The 7,884-nt window shown below is 40.6% G+C and overlaps 1 non-coding gene across 1 annotated transcript; it reads right to left on the bottom strand.

Moving 5' to 3' along the window:
- Window positions 1–7,401: 7,401 nt before the first annotated feature.
- LOC121968828 lies at window positions 7,402–7,507 on the bottom strand. The gene has a single exon (XR_006108361.1). It is a non-coding gene; the product is annotated as a small nucleolar RNA R71 (small nucleolar RNA).
- Between the last annotated feature and the right edge of the window lie 377 nt (window positions 7,508–7,884).

Genomic DNA, 7,884 nt, shown 5'->3' with positions numbered 1-7,884 from the left:
CTCCACATAGCACTTACGTGCTACTATTTAGTCTCCCTTGACTTCCCCCACTTGATCATCCACAGGGAATTTTATTTTCTGACAAAAAGTAGAAACGACTGCCCTGAATTCATTCAAAGTCGGCCTACCTAAGATAACACTATATGTTGATGGGGGGTCCACCACCATGAAAACCGATTGCCGTGTCTGCATAAGGGGATCCTCCCCTAAAGATATGACAAATATTATTTGACCTAGTGGTTGTACTTCATTACCGTGAACCCATATAATGGAGTAACCATAGGCTGAAGCTCACTTGGGTCGATCTGCAGCTGATCAAAAGCTTTCTTGAATATAATGTTAACAGAACTACCAGTATCAATAAAAGTACGAGCAATATTGTAATTCGCTATAATAGATTTAATTATTAGTGCATCATCATGTGGCACTTCTACCCCTACAAGACCTTTAGGCCAAAAGCTTATCTCTGGTCCTACCGTCTTCTCGGCACTACATCCAGCATCATGGATTACTAATCACTGAACCTGCAATTTTCTCGCTCGATTGGAGTCACCATTAGTGGGTCCTCCTGCTATCATATTTATGCTGCCTCGAGCAACATTGTTATGATTTTCTTCTTGCCAAGTTAATGGTTGCTCTAGTTGTACATGATCCGGCGTTTATGCTTGTACAGCGGGGAGAGATAATATCCCCACTTGTGGTCCACTCGATTGATATTCAATTTTGAGAGGACTATTCTGTTGTGGATATCTCCGATGATTTGGGATTGGCGAATGCCAACGATAGCGGGTATTACTCGCCTGCTGATTCTTTAGAGCAAAACAATTTTCTATGTTGTGGGTGATGGTCAGATGATACACGCACCACCATTGAAGGAAATGCGTGGGAGCATCTACATGTTGTACTACTTGAGGCCAAGGCTCTAGATGACGATGGTACGGATCCACCCAAGGTCCTTTAGGGGGTTGGACAGGTCCCACCATACGTACTGCTGTCGGAACTGGTGCAGAAGTGTTGACATCTTTCCTGCGGGCAGCTTGGGATTCTTCCACATTAATGAACATCGAAGCCCACTCGATTAATATATCAAAATTAGTAGGAGGGTTCCTGACTAAATCTTTAAAGAAATCATTATCATCAAACCCCTGAGAGAAGGCTCTTACCAAGATTTCCGTGGTAGCTGAAGGAACATCAATAGCCACTTGGTTGAACCTCTTAATATAAGCTCTAATAGATTCCTCTATTTCTGGACTTGATGAAAAAGAGACTCCACAAAGTTTATGGTACCTCCGATTACTAGAAAAATGGTGTAAGAATATCTTGCGAAAATCCTTAAAGCGACGAATAGAATTCTCCGGCAGTCGCTTGAACTATCTTTGAGTTGTTCCTCCGAAAGTACTAAGGAGCATCCGACATTTAACTCCATTAGTAAATTGTTGGAGGAGCGCTGCATGCTCAAATTTCAGAAGATGATCTTCGGGATCAGTTGTTCCTGAGTATTCTCCGACATTTAAATTCTGATAATATTTTGCCAACGGGTCATCTAACACTCATTGAGAGAATGGAGTAATAATCCTTTCAAGAGAACTATCACTGCTACAATCTTTCCCTTTCATTTTTCCCTTATAGGGGTTTCTCCAGAAGATTCTTGAAGAATTGCTCTTCATCCCCCTTTCTTAAGAGGTGTCCGGAAGTATGCTTTAGGACGTTGAGTGGGAGAAAGAGGAGCGAGAACAAATGGACCGGATCTCCCCCTTGATCTCCCTCTCTCTGTGATGAGAAGTTACAGACATCGCCGGAGGTGGCACTACAGGTAACGTGCCACCAGTATTAACTTGTTGTTGCTATTGTTGCAATATCTTCTATACTCTGGCATTGATAAGCAACTCCAGATCATCCTACAATATAATAATGGTGTTAGGTTTGCCAGCTTCCTCCATCTTTGTAGCTTTATATCCAAATGAATAGTTTCCCACAGATACCGCCAAATTTGATCTTGTTTGAAATCTGTGAAGATGAACGTTGGCTCCGATGATAAAGATAACCCTCTGTAGATCTGGAAGAAGCTCTCCATGATCCTACGTACAGCGAGACAAATCAACAAAGCGTTGTTGACCTAAGACCGTGGTGGGGATCCCTGGCTAGGCCCTCCGACTCTCAAGTTAGTTTGTCTCTCAAAAGGTGAAAGAAAGGAAGAAGAATAGTAACTGAAGTGAAACAGAGTTTGGATGCTAAAACTTGCGTACCTTGTCAACGGAGAGGATTCCCCTTTTTATACTACCTCACATGACCTCCGTAGTCATGAAGTAGTCCTCAGTTCGTTAAAGTTTGTTAGGAGATGAAGTCATCTTATGTACTTCGTGCAATAATCCTTTAAAGAATCTTTTTTGCACCTCAGATGTATCTCTTTTGTCGTTTACGACTTATATTTGTGATGGGGGACATGTTATTATAACTGAAGAAGCTTCTAAAAGATATTTCCTGCTAAATATTATGTTTGGCCAGTCTCAGTTGGTCGTTTAAGCTGACCCTATATTGAGAATACCTTCTGTTGAACTTGTCTTGCCTTGTCGTTCAAGCCGACCGTATATATATATATATATATATATATATATATATATATATATATATATATATATACATTCTACTAAGCATCTCTTTATGCTCGTGTCGGTTTTTCCCGGCCAAGCATAAATGAGCACGTGGGTGCTCGCTCGGCCTTCAGTCAGCCAGTAATATGCTAGAAGTCATATATAAGACTAAATGCCTTTATGCTCGAGCGGGCTTTACCCGGCCGAGCATATATGAGCACATGGGTGTTCGCTCGGCCTATGATCGATCGGTAATATGTTGAGAATCATATATAAGGCTAAATGCCTTTATGCTCAGGTAAGCTTTGCACGGCCGAGCATATATCATATATGAGCCCGTGTGTGTTCGCTCAGCCTGTGGTCGGTCAGCAATATGTTGAGAATCATATATAAGGCTAAATGCCTTTATGCTCGGGCGGATTTTCCCGGCCAAGCATATAAGCACGTGGGTGGTCACTCGGCCTGTAGTCGGCCAGTAATATGTTGGGAATCATATATAAGGCTAATAATCTTTATGCTCGGGCGGGATTTGCCCGGTTGAGCATATATGAGCACGTGGTTGCTCACTCGGCCTGCGGTCGGCCGGTAATATATTGAGAATCATATATAAGGCTAAATTTCTTTATGCTTGGGTGTGCTTTTCTCGGCCAAGCATATATGAGCATGTGGGTGCTTGCTCGGTCTGCGGTCGACCGATAATATGTTGAGAATCATATATAAGGCTAAAGGTCTTTATGCTCAAGCGGACTTCTCTCGGCCGAGCATATATGAGCACGTGGGTGCTCGCTCGGCCTGCGGTCCACCAGTAATATGTTGAGAATCATATATAAGGGTAAATGCCTTTATACTCGGGCGGGCTTTTCCCGATCGACATATATGAGCACATGGGTGCTCGCTCGGCTTACGGTCGGCCGGTAATATGTTGAAAATCATATATAAGGCTAAATGCCTTCATGCTCGAATGGGCTTTCCTCGGCCGAGCATATATGAGCACATGGGTGCTTGCTCGATCTTCACTCGACCGGCCACATATTACTCCTATCTTTCTTGACCTAAATCCCTTTTACAATCACCAGGCCGACCTATCATAATCCGTATCACTCCTGATTCCGTTGCCCCTTTTCCCGTCGCCATTGCATGGCCAACCATGGGATAGCAAGGCATGTAGCTTTCCAGCGAGCAAGAGTAGTGGATCACCATCGCTAAGGCAGTAAGGGTTTCATGAGCGTGCTGTCAGATGGATGTTGGACAGTCGTGGGAGAGCTTTCCATCACCATCTCTACTTCTTCCGATTTCCTTCGACCACGATCTGGTGTCCTAGTGTCATAGCCACCCTTTCGACTACATGAACTTATGTGGTGTCATTTATCTATGTTCATCTTCCCTATTTTGATAGCCACCATTGCTTGTCATCAGATTAGCACATTCTGGATTGTAGATCCATAGCTACGACAACCCCTTTTTATGTTGGATTCATTCCACCATCATAGATTGGCGATCCCTAAGGGGATGAGGGCTACTAGATAGATTAACCATCACCAATAGAGCCGAGAGTTGCTGATTTGGGTAATAAACTGAATGTGACCAAATTAATGTGTTGATTAATCTATCCCTAGCTGATAGTGTTGGATTGAGTAGGGTTTGTATTGGTTTAGAATTTATGGATATGTAGTTGAGGGTTAGTTTGAGCAGATAGTTCTCGTACTATGATTAAATCTAAAGGATGATTGGGATAGTTGACGATTGTTCAGACATAATTGAGTTGTATATTTGGATTGTGAATTAATTAGGGTTGAAGATGGATTAACTCGAGTTTAGGTGGTGAATTGTTTTATCAAGACCTAAACACATATTGGGGGTTAAGCGATAATCAAGTTTCGATTGGAGTTACCCTAAATAGGTTTGAGAATTTGATTTAGCTATTTAATTCATATAAAATTAGCTAAGTCACACTTATGTGATTGCAAGACTTTGATTCAAGATAAGTGTCTTGATGTGTGATTGGTTTATCACAATCGAAAGATAAAGATGGTATTTCTTATCATGATTTTTTAGTACTTTGACCTTATTACATGAGCTATATATTCAGATAATTACTGCATGGTTATATTCTTTTTATTCCAATCATGTGGGCTACGTATATAAATGAATGGTTGTGTATGTTCTACCCGTGTGGGCTATTTTTAATAGCTTGTGAGTAACTTTGTGGCATTGTATACATATTTTATTTGTCACTACTATAGGGGAGGTGCTGCCCGATTATTGTTGGGCAACCTTACCCTTGGGGCATGACATTATATATCCTGACTAACGACGAGATCCATTCGTGGTAGCAGTTTGAGCTAGTTGATGTGCGTAGATTATATACACTTATTATGCATATTTTAATACATATTCATATACTTTATGCATGCTTTGTCTATGCACTTTTATACTCCTTGTCTTACTTTCAACATAATTATTCTCTTTGTTCGGAGATATGCTCTTTGTGTATTTTCTATTGATAGGAGTCAAATGTGGAGAGAAAATGATGTTCGTTGTCTATCCATATAGTAGCCAAAGGCAAATAGCACTGACCATGTGATCCACACGGCCATGTCAAAGAAGCAAGGAGAAAAATGACTCTGGCCATGTGGTGTACACTGCCCATGTGTCTTCACCAGAGTGGGAGCAAAGCATGGTCATGTGGCCTCCACACGGCCGTGTCACCCTAGTAGCATATCCAGAGCATGACCGTGTAGATCCACACGGTCGTCAATATCTCCAGAGAGAAAGTATAGGTTGGCCGTGTGACCCACACGACCGTGCAATACTTCCAGAGAGGAAGCAATGTTTGGTCATGTGGTCCACACGCTGTGCAGGATTTCTAGAGGCCAAAAATGGTCAGGCCGTGTAAGCCACACGACCATGTAGGCCATCCAAAGACAAAGCAAAACATGGTTATGTGATCTCCACACGACCGTGTCACCTTGCACAAGAGTAGAATGCAGGAGGCCGTGTGAGAGCCACACGGTCGTGTCACAGGTCATGTGGTGCCCGTGCCCAAGCTTTATAAAAGGGGGTTTCTTCCCCTTTCTAGGGGAGTAAGTCTCTCCCTTTGGGGAGAACTATCTTGGTGCTATTCTCCATCATCTCCAGCCTTGATTCGGTGATTCGAGACCATCACCTTCTCCACATCGACTCAGGAAGCTTAGGATTGGTTCCAAAGATCACTCGTCGCCATTGGATAAGCATTTCTCTTCTCTTCTCTTGGATTTGGGATTAGAGTGCTTGTAATCTCTATGTCTTCGAATCTTATTTCTTGTGCCATGGAGTAGATTTATTATTCTAGGATTAAGGGAGTAATTGTGGTGTGGCTCGATGTAAGAACTCTTGATATGCCAATTCCTTGTCTCGATGATGTTAGCATATTTTGTATCTATTTGATCTTGTGTGGATTCTTGTGTATGAACTTAATTACCATGTTTGATTGAATGTTTGTGATGCTTGTGGATCCCATAGAGGGATACCCTAGATCGTATAACCAAGGGACGCTAGTGACAGGTAGTTTCGCTAACTGACGTCTAAGGTGTCATCTTGAAAGGTGAAGCAAGTTTCTATAAGGAGCTTGGATGGATGATTGTAATTATTATCTTCATCATTATGTACATTAAGTAGAGACTTGTTTCTGTGTTGTATGACTGAGGGATGCTAGTGACAGGCAATCCTGCTAACGGACTTCATAGGAATCATATCTATTTAGTGGCTAATGAAGTCGATCAAAGCCCCTTGCCGGTTGTCTTCTATAGGAGATAACCGACAACTTCCTACAAATACATATTAATTGAGGATATTAGTTGGTGAACCATCTTACATTGATGAATATCACAACAAAACTGAACTCCTAGAACACCCGCAAAACCAAATTTCTCATTTACTTTCTTATTTCTATTTCTAGTTTCTTGCTCAACACAACTTTTATCCGATTGGTTGTTTAGCTAATTCTTTGTGAGACATCTCTAGTGCTTATAACCAGACCCTGTGGGATCAATATCTTTTTATTACTGACGATGAAATCGTGCACTTACGGTGACGTAACAAATTTTTAGCTCCATTGCTGGAGACTGCGTCTATAACATTAGAGATAATCATTTGAGTTAAACTAAACTTTTCTTTCTTTTCTACTACATACTTGTAACTAGTCTTAGAAATTCTTTTTTTTTTTTTGCAATTTTACCTTGCATTCCTCATTTGTAATTCAAATTCTGCATTTATTATTTCCATCACTTTAGTTTAACTTTTTCTTAAATTTTGTGATAAAAAATATTTACAATCTTGTTCTTGTATGAATAGATCTAACTTTGCAGAAGATCTATTACCTCTTGATCCTGAGATTAATAGAACTTTTCATAGAAGAAGAATCTTGGAAAGACATCAAGAAGAATAGAACATTCAGCTATGGTAAACAAACCATTGAAGGATTACACAACATCATATGCACGAGGGCTTCGGTCTAACATCACAAGGCCATCCATTGAAGCCAATAATTTTGAAATAAAGCCTGCGATAATCACTATGGTACAACAGAACCAATTTAGGGGCAGACCACATGAAGATCTGAATCAACACCTTGAAGTATTTTATGAAATATGTAGTACAATGAAAATGAACGGTGTTTCAGCGAAAGCAGTAAGACTATTATTGTTTGGGTTTTCTTTAAGAGATAGAGACAAACAATGGCTAAATTCTTTGCCAGCAAATAGTATATCCACTTGGGAGCAATGTGAGCAACAATTTCTGGATAAATTCTATCCTCCTAGCAAAACTGCTCATATGAGAAATTTGATAGCAAGCTTTAGACAGTCAGACTCAGAATCATTATTTGAAGCATGAGATAGATTTAATAATATGCTCAAACAATGCTCACATCATGAACTTGAAAAATGGCTAGTGCTTCATACATTTTATAACAACATCAACTATCATACAAAAGTATCCCTAGATTCTACAGCCGGATGGGCACTAATGAATAAAAGCTTAGATGAGGCCGAAGGCATTATTGAAAGTGTAGTGCAGAACCATCATCAGTGGGCATCAGAAAGAAGTGGAGGTTATTCATCTGCAGACCCAATTAAAGCATCAAGAAAATATAATGTAGATCCAATTACTTTGATGTCTGCAAAGTTGGATGCTCTCACTAAAAAGCTAGAAAATATGGGGGCAAATACAAGCACGGTCAATGTCATAGTATGTGTATGTGAAACATGTGGAAGCACAGATCACACTCAAGATTCATGCCCATTAGGAGCCTTAT

Source organism: Zingiber officinale, chromosome 3B (assembly GCF_018446385.1).
Source record: "Zingiber officinale cultivar Zhangliang chromosome 3B, Zo_v1.1, whole genome shotgun sequence".
NCBI lineage: Eukaryota > Viridiplantae > Streptophyta > Magnoliopsida > Zingiberales > Zingiberaceae > Zingiber > Zingiber officinale.
This window is presented reverse-complemented; position numbering and strand designations above follow the sequence as displayed.